A 21127-nucleotide genomic window follows, 5' to 3' on the forward strand; every position below is an offset into this window, starting at 1 on the left:
ATTCTCTTCTCGGGATTTTGGGCACGCACGCACATGCGCCCAGCATGAGTTTTAAGCCACCGGGTCTGGGACTCGAATTACTGCTGACTACTTAGGAGTCCAGTGATGTAACTATTATGCCATCTGCTGGTCCCAATGTGCTGATTTTCGACAAAAGCATTTAAGTGAAAGGTGATTTTTCATTCTATGATAAACATGTATGCTTTCACGCAACTGACATGTGATTAGATTACTATGCATATTTTATTTTTTTACTTTTTTTACAATTAAAGTATGAATTTATTTTTGTACAAAAACTTATTGAAATTCATACATAGTTTTTTCCATTACATAGATTTCCATAAGCTTTTTTTTTTTCTGGAACTTTTTTTAATTAATTTGTATTCATTCCCTAAGCATTGTCACAGTATACAAAATATATTTCCCATCCAGAATATACTGCATAGTGGCTTAACCATGCATGCTATCATCAATAAATTTCCATTTCTAATTTCATATAAATATGAAACTATGTGTATATATATATATATGAAATTATATATATATGAAATTCTATATATATATCTTACCCCTTTTTCTTTTTTTAATTTAAACTTCAAAAATTTAATTAACTTGAAATTGTTTTTATTATCATCATAATCTTGTTTATATTATATTGAATTGCATATAACTTTACAGTGTATTACATTGCTTTTTCAAAAGGGATTGCTATGAATGTCAGTTCATAAAGAGACATTAAACTCCCCACTTCACCTTGTAAAAACATACTAGGGGGACCAGCAGATGACATAATGGTTACATTGCTGAACTCCTACATGGCCAACTGTAGTTCGAGTCCTGGACCTGGAGACTCCAAACTCATGCCAGGTGCGGGTATGTGCATGTCCAAAATCCCAAGAAGACAAGAGGAGAGGGGATCATGACTTGGTCATCCTTCCTGGGGGATGATTTCTTACTTTCTGTCCCTCTAATGAGCACATGCTTCCTATAGCAAAAATCTCTCTCAAAGAAAAAAGAAAAAAATAGACTAGGGACCAGCAGGTGACATAGCAGTTACAGTGCTATACCCTCACATAGCTGATGACAGTTTGAGTGCTGGACCCAGTAGCTTGAAAATCACACAAGTTGTAAGTCTGTGCATGCCCAAAATCCCAGGAGGGGACTGGAGGAGAAGGGAATGTGGCATGGACATCCCCGGGGGGTGATTTCTTACTTTCCTTCTCACTGTATCTTTCTGTCTCTCTTTGGCAAGTGCACATTCCCTATGCAAAAACCTTTAAAAAAAATGAAAAGAACATATTGAAGGGGACCAGGTGCTGGTACAGTGGCAACACAACATTCAGATTTTGTGCACCCATGAAAAGGACTTGGATTTGTGTCCTGAGATTTCCTTGTATTTACCAGGTCCGTGATCCTGGCTGTATGAGACTGTGGCATGAGGATCCTGTTGAGTTGCCTCTTTTCTTGTCCTTCTCTCTATCTCTCTCTCATGGAAGAAATTTAAATAATAAATACACTTTTAAAATTATTACATTAGAGATAAAAGATAATAATGAAAACAAGATAGCAAAAATATAGTGAAGCTTCTGTTACAGTTCATCTCTAAGCACGTTTGTGTCTTCTCCATGACCTGTGACATAAAAACCTCAGGATTTGGGTAAGGCTACAAATTGTATGCATTCTAAGGATCATGGGTGTTAAACAAGAACTAGCCAAGGACTCTATACAGAGTCACAGACAACTTTACCAAATATGGTTGTCAAGAACATTCTAGCATTAATTTTGTATGCTTATGGTCGAATATCACCATGATTTTAAGCCCCCTCCCCTCAACTTATATGTTGAAACCTAACCCACAAGGTGATGGTATCATGAGGCGGATTTTTTTTTTTTTTAGAGGTTTTTGATATAGGGTGCATGCGCTTGCCAGAAAGAGAGAGAGACAGAGAGAATGTTGAAATCTAACCCACAAGGTGATGGTATCATGAGGCGAATTTTTTTTTTTAGAGGTTTTTGATATAGGGTGCATGCGCTTGCCAGAAAGAGAGAGAGACAGAGAGACAGAAAGTGAGAAATCACCCCCCAAGGAGGATGGCCACGTTGCAATCCCTTCTCCTCCATTCTCCTCTCGGGATCTTGGGCACGCACGCACATGCGCCCAGCATGGAGGTGGGTTTTTAAAGAAGGCAATTAGGTTATGATGGTGGAATCCTCATGAGTAGAGTTAGGGCCCATATAAAATATGTCCAAGGAGCACAACCTTGTTTGTCTCTTCCAACATATGAGGACATATTTACTATACAACCAAAAAGCACCGTCTATGAATTGGGAAAAGAACCCTCACTATATCATCTCCTAGGACATTGATCTTAGATTCCTGGCCTCCAAAACTGTTAGAAATAAATTAGTTTTGCTTATAAACTACCCAATTTATGATATTTTGTTACAGCAGCTTGAACCAATTAAGATAAATATTTCTATTCATTTTGACTTGTTTGTGGAAGATCATGCCAATTGCCATGGATATTGTCTTATCTGAAAGATAAGAAATAGATTGACCTGGTTTACTTCCTCCTCCTAACCAGCATTCATGTGACCACTGATAGCACAGGAAAAAGGAAAAAAAAAATAGACACACTGTATTATATCAAACTAAGCTTCTGCACAGCAAAGAGAACAATCAACAGAGTAAAGAGTTAACCTGCAGAATGGGAGAAACTATTTTTAAACTATTCATCTGACAAGACATTTATATCCAGAAATAAAGAACTCAAACAAATACATGTGGAAAAAAGAGATAAGATTGTAAAAGTAGACAAATGATCTAAGTAGACATTTCTCAGAGAAAGACATACACATCTCCAACAAATATGTGAAAAAAGTCCTCAAATATCATGAATCCATCAGGAAAATGCAAACTGAAACCACCGTGGATATCAATTCACCCTGGTTATATTTGTTATTGTAAAAAAAGACAAAAAATAAAAATCGCCAGTGAGGATGAGGAGAAAGGTGTTGATAGAAATGTAACTTGGTGCAGCCATCATGAAAAGCTGTGACTGTTCATCAAAAATCTAAAAATAGAACTACCATATAATCCAGCAATCTCACTACTGAGTGTATATCCAAAGGAAGGGGAGTCCAGATGTTTAAGAGATACCTACAGTATCATGTTCATTGCAATTCTGGTCACATCAGCTAAGATGTGGAATCAGCCTAAATGTCCATCTACAGTTGAATGGATAAAGAAATGTGGTATAATATGCCCAAGAGATTATTATTCAGCCACAAAATGTGTAAAATCTATCATATGTGGCACTGTGGAGGTGTCTAGAGGACATTATGTTAAGTAGAATAAGCCAGGTACGGGAAGACAAATACTGTATGTTTTCACTCATAAATGGAACCTAAAAATATCATGTTATAAAGCAAAGGGTAGAAGAGGGTTTACTAGAGACCAAGAAGGGGAAGAAGAGGAAGATAGAGGGATTGGTGAGTGAGTGCAAAAATAAAAGATAGATAGGAGTACTAAGTTCCAGTGTTTATAGCACAGTTGGGTAACTATAATTAACAATACTTTATTATATATTTCAAAATAGCTAGAAAATGAGATTTTTAATATTCCCAAAAAAGAAGTAATAAATGTTTGAGGAGACAGATATGTTAATTACTCCAATTTGACCATTACATATTATATACATGTATCTATATATCACACTGTAATATAAATATGCACAATTATTATGTGTCAATTAATACAAGCAAATGAAAGTCAAGTGAAGCAGTGTTATAACTAAGAATATAAACTGAGACTTTCTGAAAATATCTAATCAGGGAATTACCACCATGTCCTTTGGGAAATACATCTAACATATTCAATATAGAATGTTAATAATATATTTTGTGTTGTTTTGTCTTGTACTTCTGTTAAAATAAAATCCTCTTGTGGAGATTTTGCTTCCAGATGGAACCCATTTTCAGTCTCAACTGTATGTGCCAAATGATGGTTACTCTATTGAAAAGAGTTTTTGAGGAGTTGCAGAACTCTCTGGAACTCATTCCTCTTTAGCCTAACTAGAATAGAGGAACAACATATACTACACTAGATAGATAATAGTTTTCTCATTTTCACTGGTTTATTGCTTATTTTATACTTTACTTTTATGCCAGAGGGCACTTGCTCATGCACTAGAGAAAAGAGGAGACAGGAAGAGAGGGCATTCCCATCTGGGCCTGATCAAATTGCAATTCTTTTTCCTCCAATTTTCCATCCCTTCAGGATGCTGGACAAACACATGCATGCCTAATGGGAAGTCAACAGGAGCAGAATTTAAACCCCCCCGTCCACCACAGAGGGTCTTACTTCCTCTGCACAACACCTAACTGCTACACCCCTGAACCAGGCCTATATTTCACTCTTGTCTCATCTATTACTGATCTTGTCTCCAACATTATTTTAAGAAACCACACACACACACACACACACACACACACAATTTTGCTACTGTCTTTCAACTATATCTATATTCCTTAGTCTGTCTTTTTAAGAAGACAGTAATGATTTGATCTTGGTAATAATAAACTATTCAACTATTTAAATTATTTCATGGTAAACTTGATTCCAGTATATTTATGCCATCCAATAGATAGAACGTAATGAGGTTTATGTGTTTGGGAAAATACATGATCCATTTGTCTATCAGAAGCCTAGATAAGTTTCTGCTGTGGAAGATACAAAGCATTTAAATATATCCAATACAGACAAAAGACATTAAGATAAAAAAAAATTATTTAGTGGGTAAAACATGATCAATAGTGTTTATCAGCAGTGATTAAGTTAGAGAGCTGCCAGACAGAGAATTTATCTGTACTGTGTAAGCCATAAATACAGACCAGAAAGGAGGTAATATGGTTTTGATTAATTTATCTGGAGGAGAATAAAATGGTGCTACATTAAAAAAATAAAATAAAATAAAAAGGAAAAAAAAGAAAAAGATTTCCAGGACCAGACTGGTGACAGTTTGTAGCAAACTGAAACGCAGTGCTGGAAAGCACTTGGTAGATTGTGGGTTTGGATCCGTAGGTTGGTCTGAAAATATGACAGGAACCCAGGATCCAAATGAGCTAGAGGCCTGGAGAAAGGGGTTTGGACATGATAAGATCCTTTCAGAGGTACTGCGTCTTAGGAAAAGTCATGACGTATTTTTTCATCATTTTCTATGAAAAAATACGTCATGACTTTACTGACCACCCAATGCTTTTCTGTATTTTTTCATCGTTTTCTATGAAAAAATGTGTCATGACTTTACTGACCACCCAATGCTTTTCTCTTTCTCTCTCTCTCTTTTTCAAATGCACACATGTGATCTCTATCATGAATAGAATAAACTAAACAATTTTCTCCAAGAAAAATTTGCTCATGCATAATTTTCTAATGCAATCAGGTTTTCTTAGAGCAAATGTGTATATTCATAGGCACGTCCTTATTAAAAAGTTGGCTGAAACTAGACATTTTCAATATGAAGGCATTTGGGTAATAAGTCACCATTCAAATGTACACATGTGATCTCTATCATGAATAGAATAAACTAAACAATTTTCTCCAAGAAAAATTTGCTCATGCATAATTTTCTAATGCAATCAGGTTTTCTTAGAGCAAATGTGTATATTCATAGGCACGTCCTTATTAAAAAGTTGGCTGAAACTAGACATTTTCAATATGAAGGCATTTGGGTAATAAGTCACCATATTCAAAAAACATTGAAAAGCAATATTTTCTTTATAGTTCTTGCTCTATATAGTATTGTCAATATGTCTCACCTTCACCTGTCTCTCCTTTGATCTTACTTTGTGAGATATACATTGATAGTTTCTCTTTTAGCCAGTTCGTTACTAGGGTTTCTTTTTGCACATGACCTTCCTCCTATAATTTTCTCTCTACAATTCAGCATAGCTACATAGTCTAGTCTGGAAAAACTAGGGACCTTTAAGGACCTTTCTGTGTACAAAAGCCTAGGGGAACCAATGCCAGTGACAGACAACTTTTCACAAGCTTTAAAAAAATGAGGTTTCATTTAATGCACAAATTTCAAAACAATGCAAGTAACACTGTTATTAAGAGCCACACAATTTCATAAGTGAGGAAAATCGTGCTTGTTTTAGTTTTAAGTAGCAAGAGTACATTAGATAATGGGAAGACTAGTGTTTGTCAACAAGTAGTGAATCAGGCAGCTTTGCAGTGTATCAGATCTGTGAATGATTGTGCTTATACTTGAGCTTTGATTTGCGTATACATTGTGATCATGGAAAAAAGATAAAAAGGATTCTGTAATAATGATATTAAAATAGAGAATACAAGGGCTGACATTGGAAAGGAAGCTACCAAATATTGTGCGTCAAACTCTAGATTTAGAAATTCACTCTAAATAAAGGTGATTATCACCATGATACTTCTAAAGTGCACACCCATTCAGCTTTTTATTTTCTCCTTGAGAAATTAATCTTTCATTATGTGAGTATGAGGTCTTCATGAATGGATCTTTCAATAAAATGCAGCTGTGTTGTACCAAACTTAGAATGATTTTCTGGGGACTCATAGAAAATGCCTGTGTATCACTTAACAAGACAACTAACTTGCAGTAAATAAAATCTTTTTATTATGTGTAAAAACAACAAGGAAAGTATGCACGCAAAGCAAATAGATGAAGCCACTTTTCTTTCCAAATAGTGCCTAGGACCAATCCTATTTTGGAAAAGTTTTGTGAGATATGGAAAGCTATTTCCAGAAATGGCAACTTAAACCAGGGTTATCAATGTTCAAGATCAACGGTATTAACTAGACTTTTCTAAGTTACTATTGGTATCTAAATAACATAATCTTTTCTTGGGAGAGATTCATTTCTATTTGAAAATAGAAAATAAAAACCTGATATATCCGTGTAAAAGTTGTACTATCTGTTTTATGTATAGTAATGATGGGTTTGAATACAAGATTATAAGTGGTAATAACACATTTCATATATATCTGCACAATAGTTTCATGAATACAGGATAGAAATAAATGTATCTGATTCTCATTATCATCTTTTTTTTTTTTCTTGAGAGGTTTTCACTATAGGGCACGTGCGATCGCCAGACAGACAGAGAGAGACATAGAGACAGAAAGTGAGAAATCACCCCCCAGAGGGGATGGTCACACCGCAATCCCTTCTCCTCCATTCTCCTCTCAGGATCTTGGGCACGCACGCACACGTGCCCGGCGTGAGTTTTAAGCCACCAGGTCCGGGACGCGAACCATGGTCGACTATGTGGGAGTCTAGCGACATAGCCATTACGCTAACTGCTGGTTCCCAGGAGTTTTTCTTTTAAATAAATGTTCAGCAATGCTATGGGAAGACTGTTTTAGTGAATTCCTTAAAAAGTTAACAGTTCCATTATTATGGACAAAATAACTAGAATATTAAGAAAATTTGTAAAACCAAGGACTCTGCCCTCAGATTATCTTTAAGGATTTTTAAGCTCTCATTGTATCTTAAAGAAACTCGAACTAAAATTCATAAATGACACAGTGTGTGCAAAAGAGGAACCAGAACCTGGATCCTTGTCCGATAAAAAATTGATTTGCAAATGAATGACTATGTATATGCAACTTAAAATTATTTAATGAGGGATCAGCAGATGTCTAAATGGTTACATCACTAGCTTCCTACATGGCTGACTGTGGTTCAAGTCCCGGAGCTGGAGGCTTGAAACTCACACCAGGTACATGTGTGTGTATGCTCAAAATCCCTAGAGGAGAATGGAAAAGCAGGGATTGTGGTGTGACCATCTCCCCTGGAGGGAGATTTCTCGTTTTCTGTCTCTTTATCTCTGTCTCTCCAGCAAGTGCACTTACCCTATGACAAATAAAACAAACAAACAAACAGAAAAAAAAAACCTCTCTCAAAAAATTACTTTAATGATTCCTAGCTTTCATTAGCATTTTTGATTTATAGGCCAACTGTGGTTCTCAGTCATACCAGATAAGAAGATATTTGCTACAAAATACATGAAAAGATGTGATAGTACCCAGTGCCCATGGTGTTTTCTTTGATAGATGCATAGAAGTTGCTTCCATTTTCACTGGTAGGAATATGGAATCTATGAGGTAGGTCAGTTGGAAGAACTGGAGGAGGATGCGACTGTTCTGATTTTATGACTTCTTTTGCCCCCAGTGAAATCCATGGCAAAGCCACCAGAGAGTAGGAGGGAAGGATTGGTGGAGATTTAAAGAAAAAAAGTGTGAAATAGCTCTCTTGAAGAGTGAGAAAGCAAATTTACTAGAGAAGTGTATAGAATGGATTTGCCATATTAAGTGCCCATTTGAGATTTGCTATCATAAGTTTGAAGCAAATCCAGTTAACATGGCTGTTTAATTTTCTCCTGTGAAATTTATCCATACAGGATCCAGTGTAAATTGGAAAGTCTTTGGGTGTAATTATGATTGCAGTTTGGCACAAAAGTATGACAGGAGAGTGAATCAAAGAAGTGAAGTTGTTTTAAAGGAGATGATTCTAGTGATGTGTCATGGGATTTGGGCTGGGTAAAGAGGAAAGTTAGGATATAAAGGGTTCATAGTTCCTAAAAAAGAACAATAGCTAATAATAAGAATGAGAAGAGTCAAAGAATTGCTGAATAGGGAGTATTAACATGAAAGAACTGGAGGGAAGAACAGCAAGTTCATTTTCTTTTTATTTTTTATTTTAAGTATTATTTAAATATTTAATTTTATTTATTATTATTATTTAAAATTTTTGTTATAGGATACAGGCACTCACCAGAAAGAGAGAGAGAGAGAGAAAGAGAGAGAGAAAGAGTGAGAAAGAGATCTTTTTTCTTGAGAGGTTTTCACTATAGGGCACGTGCGATCGCCAGACAGACAGAGAGAGACATAGAGACAGAAAGTGAGAAATCACCCCCCAGAGGGGATGGTCACACCGCAATCCCTTCTCCTCCATTCTCCTCTCGGGATCTTGGGCACGCACGCACACGTGCCCGGCGTGAGTTTTAAGCCACTGGGTCCGGGATGCGAACTGCGGTCGACTACGTGGAAGTCCAGCGACATAGTCATTACACTAACTGCTGGTTCCCACATTATCACCTTTTCTTGAAGAGAAATAATTGGAATAAAGTGGACTTTATCTCTATGTCAGATATTTATTAGGATGGACATGCAGATACACGATAGATTACATAGAGATTCATACTAATGACTTAATTTTAATTAATTGCTACTGCATTTCATTTTTTATTCAAAAATATCCCATCATTACCTCCTTGGATTTTATTTAGTCTTTAACTGAGCTTATTGCACTAAGAAAATATATGCCATACACTATTAAAATATTGTAATTAAAACATGTATTTGACATTCAGACTTTGAAAATTGCAAAAAATTAGCAGAAAAACTGTAAGGGACTATTTTATTTTTCAGGTTGTCTGAGAGATAACCTGAATATCTTTCTTTATTGTATATTTGCTGACAAACGATATCCTTCCTGAGACCATATTTCATCAATGACTTTGATGGGACACTTCAATCTCATTGGGTGACTGATAGTCTCAAAGCTTCAACTATGTCTCTGTGTATGTTACTTTCATTTCCTGGTGTATGCATAGGTCTGAGAAGCTATGAGAAAATATTATCATTATATGATACTCTTGCACTCTAGGAACACCTACAAAATTACTCTTCTCAGCTGAGATGTAATGAGCTCCTCTTTATGACCAAGTTCAATCTTCCTTCCTCACACAACAAGTAAAAGGAAAGAGAGAAATTGCTCAAGATGCAAATTATCTGGACCCGAGTGACCCAGGTGAACCAGACCTTACAAAGTGCCTGTCAAGGAGATGTAAATTTCTCATAAGCAGCTAGATCACTTGGCTCAAAGGAAGTTATTGATTTTCCTGCAGCATCTCTGATGCAGAAATGAAAGACTTACGAGTTTGTGATGTAGATGCTTCTTAGTTTTGCTTTTGTTAAACCAAGTCTTTTTCACCTATTAATACTAGAGTTCATGCAGCATAGAAATATAATAGAAAATATGTTTTCTTTCCTCTGCTCAAAAGGAAAAATTTAAAAATATATACATTCTAAAGGAAATGAGATACATTCAGTAAGGTCACAGAGGGGAGAATTCCAACATCCTGGCATCACTATCCACGCTTTAATCAATACACATTAACACAGGCTACATTATGCATATGTAAAAAGAAAATGCTTGCTATTGCAGTGAAAAATGGCACAGCAATTAAGATGTCAAAAAGGCTAAGGAGAAAACGTGAGATTAAGTGCAGTTATTTTATTTTAAAATTCCTCAGTTCTCTAGTGCTCAACAAAGTGTTCTTTAACAATTTCAAATTTTGAAACATTGGCAAAACCCCGCTAACTACTTAGTATTTATGTAAAAACTGTATTTTTCAATTGCCTTCATTCTTTAGCTAAATTAAATGATGCATGTGGTCTTTTCATTTTTTTTCTCAATGATTTGAAGAAAGCAGATACTCTGTTATTTATTTGTTTTAATTTTTTGAACATATGTAAGTTTAACTCTTTATATGTTAACATTTATTTTAGCATTTTTTCATTAAGCTGAATAAAACTTCATAAGCAAATAGTCAATAATAAAAATCATGTTTACTACAGTGTATCTGAAAAAGTTCTGTCAATTCTCTTGATCACATTTTTTCTCGTTAATGGGTAATTTAAATTTACCTCCTCTTCATTTAATTGGGGCATTTAAGCTACATATGTATGCCTGCAATCTCTGAAGAAGTTCAGATGGTATGATAATGAAAAGGTAGCATGCTTGTCTACTGAATATAGTTAGAAACTGACTTCTGATGAGACACATAAAATAAAGAGTATATGCATGCACAATTCTTAGGCCATGCTGCATAGTCTTCACTTTAATCATTCTTAGAGAATGCATAAGTACAAACAGGGGCAGGATATTTAATATTATTATTATTGTTAAATAAAGATGCAAACTTGCATGGCTCTACCTCGGGAACCTCAAGGGGTACATTTGTGCACGGACTTAACCATCCACTCAAGCTATAAGGAAGCAAAGTAATGAGACTGACATGCTACTGGCTGACACACAGGTTTTATTAGATTAAAAGCTTTGACATGCCCATAGGCAAATGAGTCGTTGCATATCCTCTGCTTTCAGAAGGCACAGCACTGTTCTAGTCCATAAAACAAGTGCATGCAGCTCCTGCCTATAAATCTTTTTAAAATCAGTATTACCTTTGTTTCCTCCTGTTGTTTAGAGCAAATTTCTTTTAACACATTAATGATACTAATGCAGTACTTTTCACTCAATATTGACTTCTTCCTGTCTGTAAAAAACCTTATATTTAGAGATTTTAAAGTACTTTAAAACATCATCATTTGATAAATGATCTGTTCCAAAATACAAAGTCTGCACAAAATTTATCATTCTAAGAAAATTATCATGTTTCTCTAAAGAACAGAATACTCTTAATTGTTCTACTTTATGTAATAGCATGATTAGATAGTATCATGATTAAGAGATATTTATATATGCTAAAACACTGACTTTATTAATCATGTGGTAATTAATTATCTAAATTTGCTCTCCAAATTTCAGTTCCCCTCTTGTATAAACCCTGTGTAATTCTGGGAACCATCACTAGGATAGGTTTTATTCTCATAATTTGGTCACATTGTATGGCACAGAGGTCTTAAAAAATAGGAATAATTTCTAGTAGTATAAGAAAAAGTAGGGACTGGAGCCGGCAGGTGGCATGGTGGTTAAGAGTGCTGGACTCCTACATGATGGACCATGGTTCAATTCCTGGTCCTGTCAGCTAGCTTTCTCTCTCTCTCTATCTCTCTCTCTCTCTCATTTTTCCCCCTCTTTCTCTTTCTCATTCAGGTCAATTAAAATAAGTAAATAAAGTTAAATAAAAGAATTCTTTAAAAAATGATACAGTGGGGAGAATACAGACAGCAATAACTTGCTGTGTGTATCAAGCTAACTGAAAGGAAAGCTTTTTCAATGTTCCCAACGTAGGTGATAACAAATGGTTGAGATGATGGGAAGGCTGATTACTCACATTGCATTCTTGTACTGTAAAATCATATCATACCCCAGGACATGATTTAATCACAGAACCCCTATATAACAGCAGAATTTCTTTAGTAGAAAGTAAAAGGGCAACCAGAGAGGTTTCAGTGTGAGGAAGGTTCTTTCTTTTTTTCTTTTAGAGGTTTTTTCCATAAGGCATGTGTGCTCACTAGAGAGAGACAAAGAGAGACAGAGAGGGGGAAGTGAGAAATTATCCCTGCCCCCTCCAGTGGGGATGACCACATAACAATCCCTTCTTCTCTATTCTCCTCCCAGGATCTTGGGCATGTATGCACACACAGCTGGTGTGAGTTTGAAGGCACCAGGTCTAGGACTTGAACTTCAGTCAGCCATGTGGGAGTCTAGTGATGCAACCACTATGCCATTTCCTGTCCTGTGAAAGAAGTTTTTATTGATGAGATGGATATCATGCATCTCATGATGCATAATGGGAGAGCAGCCTCCAGGATCAGAGTTCAGTTAAAGTTGACAGCAATTTAACAGAGATGTTAGTCTGATAGCCACAGGGCAACAAAGGCAATCAATAATTGGGGAATTTGGAAGCAGGTCTTTCTGTAGTAGGCTCTCCAGATGAGGATGCAGTAGGCCAACAGGTTGAATTCAGCCTTATGAAATCTTGATGAAGAACTCAGCTGAAATGTGCTGGACTCCTGACCAATATAAATTGTGCAATAATAAATTTGCATTGTTTTAAGGGGCTAAATTTGTGGTAATACTTTACCTACCAATAGAGAAAAAAACAATGCTGGTATTTCAAGTTCATGAAAAGGTAGAATTAAAAGTATAAGATTATTTCGATGCAAAAAATATTTTAAATCCATGCATTTTTTTTCATTATATGCATTTTCCATAAACTTTTTGAAGACTTGCATAGGAATTAAGGAAGTTTAGTGGAGAGCTCTGTTTCTTGAATGTTTCAGGTCATTTTTTATTTATGTTCATTATGAAAAAATGTAGGCAATGTTGCTTCTTCCTCCCAGCTTTATTGAGGTGCAATTAATACTAGTCATATATATTTATAGGACACATGGTATGCACAAACCAGAGAGGAGAAAGACAGAGAGAAAGTGAGAAATTATCCCTGGGGGGATGACCACACCACAAGGTCTTCTCCATTCTCCTCTTAGGATTTTGGGTGTACATACCTGGTATGATTTTCAAGCCACCTGGTCCAGGGTCCAAACTGCAGTTGGCCATTTGAGAATCCAGCTGCCTTAACCACTATGCCACCTGCTGGCCACAGCTGATCACGTTTTAAAAGGATAGGAAAACACAGAATAATATTTACACATCCATGTTTATTGCAGCATTATTCACAATTGCCAAGATATTGAATCAACCTAAATGTCCAAGAATAGATGAATGGAGTGAAAAAAATATGGCACATATACACTATTGAAAACTACTCAGCCACAAAAAAATGAGACCCTGACATTTGATACCAAGTGGACAGATATGGAAGATCTAATATGAAGCAAGGCAAGCCAGACTTTGAAAGACAGGCATTGTATTTCCCCACTTAATATATACTCAATGTTTACACTCTATGGGCAGAAACTAAATTATTCAATATAATAGCAGTGAAGGCAACTATAGATACTAGAGACAGTATAGGAAGGGGTGGGTAATAAGGGTGAGAGGGAGGCGATCAGGGGAAAAGCAGTTAACAGACACAGAAACCAGAAATTATCTCTTGATAATATATATGATAATGTCTTTGACTTGACTAACATGCATTGTATTCATACTGGGAAAGATAATTTTGCTGTAGAGATGTACTGTAGTATTTAACTATTTAGAGAACAAAATTATTGTCAGTAAAAAACTTGTATGCAAAACAAAGGGTTAACCCTTTTCTGATTTAATGTCTAGGAAAAGACCATTGGCCTAATATAAAACCTGGTGGGATCTTTATCTGCAACTCAAAAATATTTCTAAACTTTGTACTAGCTGTTTTTCTTTTTTTTTGGTAATAAATCCTTTCATAAGTTAATGATGCTCTAAGCTGGTATTTTCCATAGCGAGTTCCTTGATTTGAAAATGCATCCTACTTACTCCTTACTCCTATTTTCCTTTTTTTTTTTAATAGTCCCAGAACTTTACTTTTATTCTAATTTCCTTCAACAGTTTAGAGACTGCTCGTGTGTCACATTACATGTATTGGAATCCTTGATCTAACATTTAAAGTCTGTGTGACCTTGGGTGAATTGTTTAACCTGTCTGTTCCTTGGTTTCCACATTAGTAAATTGGGTGTGTATAGACTCATGGCATGAATTTTGTCTTAGTCCATTTTCTTCTGCTATAACTGAATACCACAGACTGGTTAATTGATAAAAATAGGAATTTATTTGGCTCACATCTCTGGAGGCTAGGAAGTGCAAAATGAAGGGGCCACATCTGGTGGGGGCCTTATTGCTGTAACATAACATGGTGGAAAATAGCACATGGTGAATGAGCATGAGAGATGGATGGAAAATGGAAGTCTAACTTCATCCTTCTATCAGGAACCCACTCTCTCAATAACTAGCCCACTCCCAAGAGAGCCAACACCAACAATCCATTCATAAGGGCAGAGCCTTCATAATCAAATTACCTTTTAAAGCTAGCACCTCACAATATCTGCAGTGCTGTGTGGTGATGCAATACACCCTGATGCTAAAGCCATATAAGAAGGTCCCTGGTTGCATACCAAGGTCGTCTCCCTGTGTATGCTGGGCATGCACTTGCCCTGCTGGCTGGGACTGGGTGGGGCTTGTAACAAGAAGACTCTGTTGGGGGTGCCACTCTCAATTTCTCTTTGTCCCTTTCTCTCATGGGAAAAAATAGACAAATGAACTAAAAAATAAATAGATAAAATAAAAGTTTCACCTCTGGCCCAGTCTACCAGACAGGCAATAGGGCACTACTTCACAGAACTGGAGCCCTATGAGAAGGACTGGTGTTTGGATCCTGGGTTGACTGAACATACCAAATATACCTATAGATGTACCCATGATCCAGCTGGAAGACCAAGGGGAGAAGGGGTTTCTGCCTGACAAAATTCTTGCCAGGGATTTCTCTCACTCTCTCCCATGAAATCAGTAAATACATTTTAAAAACAAAAAGAGGATCCCAATTCTTAAAACCATTATGATTGCAATTAAATTTCAATGTGAGTTTTGGAGGGGACATTCAAACTATAGTAAGTACTAAATGGATTAATTGACATAGGAACCGAAACACATTACGTGTTTAATACAAGTTAAGGATTTAAGTAAGCTGTCAAATCTTATTTCCTCTCTAAGGACATCTTGTTATCCTCTGAGCTCAAGTCCAGGCCACCAGTTCGGTTGCACAGTGTGTGTGCTATACAATGGTAATTTGTGAAGAAACTAAAATTCCATCTCTGCCCCCATCACCAAGCCACTTGCTTTTTAGGCTTCAGTGTACTCAGAGTTGGTCTGTTTTTCTGATTTGCCCACCTAGAAGGAATGAAGTAGTCCAGTCTGAGAGTTAGCAGGACAGTAGCCATTTTGAAATCTAAAAAGACCTCTAACAACAATCTCACCAAGTACTGAGACATGGGCGGCCTATTTAAAGAACGGTCAGATGATGGACCAGCAGATGGCTAGGCCAGTCACTGAACCCCCATGGTTGACAGCAGTTTGAGTCCTGGACCTGATGGCTTAAAAATTACTCCAGTAACATGTGCATGCATTCCCAAGATCCCAGGATGAGAACTGAGGAGAAGGGATTGTGGCATGGCCATGGCACAGTGGGTTGATTCCTCACTTTCCCTCTCACTGTCTCTGTCTCTTAGTCTGGCTAGAGCATGTGCTTTAAGGCAAAAACCTCTCAAAAGAGAAGAATGGTCAGATGAGAAAAGAGGAATAGTTACTAAAAGTAAAAGAGGAATCAGGGTCATTGCTCAAAAGAAAGTGATTGACTTTGATTGTACTAAGGAATGATTTGCATGTGCTTGTATCTTATATCTGTAAATTCTGAGAATATGTTGAGCTTTTTGAGACAGTTTGATTGTGCTTTCTACCTATCTTCTTATAACCAGTTACAGAAATAAATTCCTTTTTCCAGCCTCTGCTTCTCGTTTCTTTGACTGTGAGAATAAGCAACTGAACTTAGTCTTCTAATAGGAATGCGTTGTCTTATAACAGCTACTCGTGATGACACACCCTATTAGAATATCTGACAAAGTATATCTCTGCCTGCCCAGTACTTATGCCTGATTTTGCTTTATTATTGAACAAAACTAACAAAAAAGTGGTTCAGTTTCTCTTAGCCACTCCAGGTCTAGGAGAGATCTCTTAAATTCTTGTAAATCCACATTTTCTTTGATAACTAAATGCCAAGTATAGCTATAGTTTTCATCTATTATTGTTTTCCTAACAGAAATACTTGAGACTGGGTAATTTGTAAGGAAATAAGGGTCTCTTAACTTAACTTGGGCCATGTGGAGGTTCCTAAGGCATAACAAAATGGCAGAGGCAGAACTTAGAGCGGAGCATGGTCTGTATCTATGTGGTCTCTACTTGCCTCATTTTCTTTCCTTATAAACACACCAGGACTTGGGACCAGTGGATGGAGTAATGGTTACATCATTGGACTCCTATGTGGTCGACCGTAGTGTGAGTCCCAGGCCTGACGGCTTAAAACTCATGGCAGGCTCATATGGATATATGCCAAGATCCCAAGAGAATAGAGGAGAAAGGAATGTGGTGTGGCCATCTCCCCGGGGCGGGGGGGAAGGGAGGGGATTTCTTGCTTTCTGTCTCTCTAGGGAGTGTACATGCCCTACAGAAATTGTCTTAAAAATAAATAAGTGAATAAACAAATGAACAAACAAACACTCCAGAACTTAATCATGGAAACCCTTCCCTAAGACCTCAATCAGCAATTTCTTCCCCAAAGTCAAATATTTCAACAGCATAACTGGATCCATTTTTCGTTTAATTATTATATTTATTGATTTATTGGGGGAATGCAAATTAGTTCAGCCACTGTGGATCCAGTATTCAGTCTTTGGATCCCATTAGTATGCCTCAACACTTAAGTTTTCAGGGGGCATTCAAACTGAACAGCTGTACATCAATTCTTATGCCTATATGTAAATTAAACTGGCTCTGGATACCTAAGCTATTGAGTACTGAGTGCTTTTTATGGTAGGTTGAAAAACCATAAGAATATTATATTACGTACTTGACTTTGAGGGACTTGCCTTTTTTTTTTTTTTTTTCAGAAAGCAGGACTGAAACATATAAAATAGTAAAACAAATGAGTTATTTAATATGTACTAAATATTAACAAACTTTTTGAATTATTAATAATACTTGTCAGATTCAAAAGTGATAGTAGAAAAGGAGGCCAAGCACACTCAAAAGGAAGGAGGAGGGCAAAACCAAGTAGATTATAAACATAGAATATTCATAGCTGAGTGGATATAGATATAACTGTAGAGTTAAAGGTATCTCTAAGGTTATAAATCAAGGGTCACTGAGGCCATGTCCCAATGAGCATATGTATGCATGTATTTGCATAAAAACTTATCAAATAAATGAATCTATAACTTAAATATTTTAATTTCATTTCTTTGTTTTTATCGCCAGAGGTTGTATGTACTTGCCAGAAAGACAGAGAAATCACCACCCCTGCCCTGATGAAGCATAGTTACCTGACAATCCTTTTCCTTTTTTTTCTATTTTATCACAATTTGGAGCATGCAAGAACATGAATCTGGTGTGTTTTTCCAGCTGGTGAACCGGGATTTGAACTATAGCCAGTGATGTGTGATCTGGTTTTCTTAACCACTGCATTACGAGATCAGACCTAAGTGAAATATTTTAAATCTAAGTCAGAATTTTCCTGTTTACTTGTTACTAACTGTAGTCTATTGCCTTTAGAAATCATCAGATAACACATAGTGATAGACATTTTACTAAAACACAGATGAGAGACTTTCAGTTATTTATGAACAAAAACAGAATAGGACTAGAAAGTCAAGGGAGACATTTCTTATTTGAGTTGACTGAGTGACTATGTAAGGTGACATTTTTAAAATTAGTTCTAAAAAAACATACAGGACATGTAGGGGAAATGGACAAAGTGAAAGGTTGTGGTGGAGACCATTTTAGCCCTTTAAAAAGGAGGCACTAGGAAAAGCAGGCTAATGCAGTATAGGGAAGCATACTATTTTGTTGAGCTGTTGAGCATGGTATTTGAAATCAGATATTGTAGAGAGTTGAATTGGTTGTTTCTCCCAAGAAAAAATGTTAACATTCTAATCCCTGGTACCTATGAATGTGAGTTTATTTAAAAATAGAGCCTGTGCAGATATATTCAAGTTAAAATAAAGTCCTCCTGGTTAGGGTGGACCACAGATTACTGGAGCAATGGCTGACTACCCATCAAGGAACACCAAGGATTGCCAGCAACCACCTAAAGCTAGGAAAGAGGCATGGAAAAGATTTTCCCATGATCCTACAGAGGGAAATAACTCTGTCCCTTTCCTGATATCAGACTCCTGACCTTTTGCATTGTGAGAAAATAAATTTCTGTTATTTTAAAATGTCAAATTTTTGGTAACTTACTATGGCAACTCTACGAATGTAGAGCATTTCCAATTCGCATTCCTACTGCTGTGTGATGTTCTTCAAGTTACTTCTCTAAGTCTTCATTGACCATTTAATCCATGCTAATGTCAGTGAAAAAATGAGGACATTGGAGATATATAATCCACAACTCAGAGAACTGTGGAAATTAAGGGAAATAGTATAAAGTACTTAGGGTGATTTTAGAAATACAGCAAATGATTAGTAGTTGGTAACTCTCAGGTACAGAGGTAGCCTTGGTGACATATGGATAAGATGCGGAGAGGTAGGCAGTGGACATCAGGAAGTCCAAACAAGCATCAGAATTATAGTCACAGGAGCAAGTCTTCAAGTAATTAATGGACTTGCAAGTGGTGGTGAGAAAGAAGGGGCACTGTGCAGGAACCATTTGAGGAAGCTGGTATACCAGTTAGGAAAGTGAACAGCAGAGAAAAATGACATGATTTATATTGTTCAGGGTAGAAATGAAGGATGTGAGACTAGCTGGACAACCAGAAATCACCCATCTCTGAGATTGTACCATGCATACACTGACCACTACCAGATGAGTGTCATATATAATATTTTCCAAAAAGTTGAGATACTTGTTTATAATAACCAGTGCTGATTTCCAGTGATCGCTCTTTTCTTTATTTCACAATAGACAGGTCTGGGTGATTGTAATTTCCTTTTGTTCTTGATAGGGCAAAAGTGATGTCCTCCACTTCTACTTCATTCATAGTTTATTACAGCATTTTTATTGAATAGGTGTCAGAGAAAGAAAAAAAAAATCATCAAAAGGGAACTAGAATGAACTATAAATGTGTCGGAGAAAGAAAAAAAAAAACATCATCAAAAGGGAACTAGAATGAACTATAAACTGAAAAGTCAGAGACAGATGTCTAATCTGCTCCTTGACAAAAAAAAGAAAATGAGGACCCAGCTTGGTGGCACAGTCAGTAGTAAACCTAACTGCGGAGCCGGGAGCCTCACGGTGTATTGCAGGTTTGGATCCCAGGGTTTGAAAGCAGTGTCAGGTTTGTGGGAACATGCCCATTATCCCTCGAAGAGGGATTAAGATATAATGGGATTATGTTAAGGGAATCTTTGTCTCTCTCTCTTGCTCCTGATCTCTCTTTTCTCTCTCTCTCCTCTCTCTTGCATTTTATCCCCCCTCCCTCTCTCTCTCTCACTGTCTCATGTACATTCATGTGCTATCATGAAGAAAATGAAAAAGAAAATTAAGAAGAAAAAAATGGTAATTACTCATTAGATTACATTAGTTGACTAAGAAAATGGTCCTGGAAATTCATTTGGTTGAAAGGAATTTTGTGAAAGCAAGATAAGTTACAATGGCAGTAGCAAACAATAAAGAGTAAAGAACATGATATGAACAAATTTAAGCTGGATGTATAAAGTTAAGTTTCCATAAGAATACATTTTAAAAAATAATGTCAGAAAGGTAAACCTGTGGATGCATTTATGATATATGGCTATTTGCAAACACACATCATTTCTGGCATTTCCTAGAGGTTCTGGCTAAGCAGGCCCTGTCTCACAAAGTCTTGGCTTGTTTTTGTGGGTGTAGAAATAGATCACTAATTTTCCAGGGGCTAATGCTGCTCTAATAAAGCTGACATAATTGTTCAGGGAGAAAGCATCAGCACGGTATTGCTTCAAGAGTAGACCCATTTGTCTTCCAGAGTTGGATACGTAATTATTATTTTGTCTTTATCCACATAAAAGGAAGCACAATGACCAGGCCTGTGGTCTGATGGTTAAGGGAGCCATATCCAACATGACCAAGTACGGTTCCTATCCCAGCTCTCCCACCCTAGAAAACATGCCAGGCACATGTGCCCGTGTGCCCAGAATCTCAACAAGATAGAGAAATGGAAGGTATTGTAGAATGACCACATCCTACTGGTGGGGTGCTTTCACCCTTTTCTCCTTTCACTCTTTCTGTCTTCCTCTGCTGTCCAGACACACCCGCTGACTTACAAACCAACACAAAAAGTAAGCATTGACTTGGGGGCAATTCCTGTGTTTTAAATTTTAGTTGCATTAAAAAAATAGAATCCTCTCAAAAAATAGTAAGACATGATGATGATTTGCTTTCTAGTTACTAGTCTACAATGCTTCCCTCTCTTCATTTGGTAACTAAAGGTCTATAATTACAAGAAAATTGCATAACATAATGGAATACGGCCATAAAATGCAGTTATAAACACATTTTTGTTACCGAATTATTATTTCTGTGCCTTCTATGTTTAAGTTATACAAAATATTTATTCATCTTGTGTTATACAACTTTAAGTATTTTATTCAGTATGTTGTAAAACTGTATGAAAAGTTGAAACTATTATCCTGATTGATATAAAGAAAGCCTT

The sequence above is a fragment of the Tupaia chinensis genome, unplaced genomic scaffold, assembly GCF_000334495.1.
Source record: "Tupaia chinensis unplaced genomic scaffold, TupChi_1.0 Scaffold145407_1, whole genome shotgun sequence".
NCBI classification, from domain to species: Eukaryota; Metazoa; Chordata; class Mammalia; order Scandentia; family Tupaiidae; genus Tupaia; species Tupaia belangeri.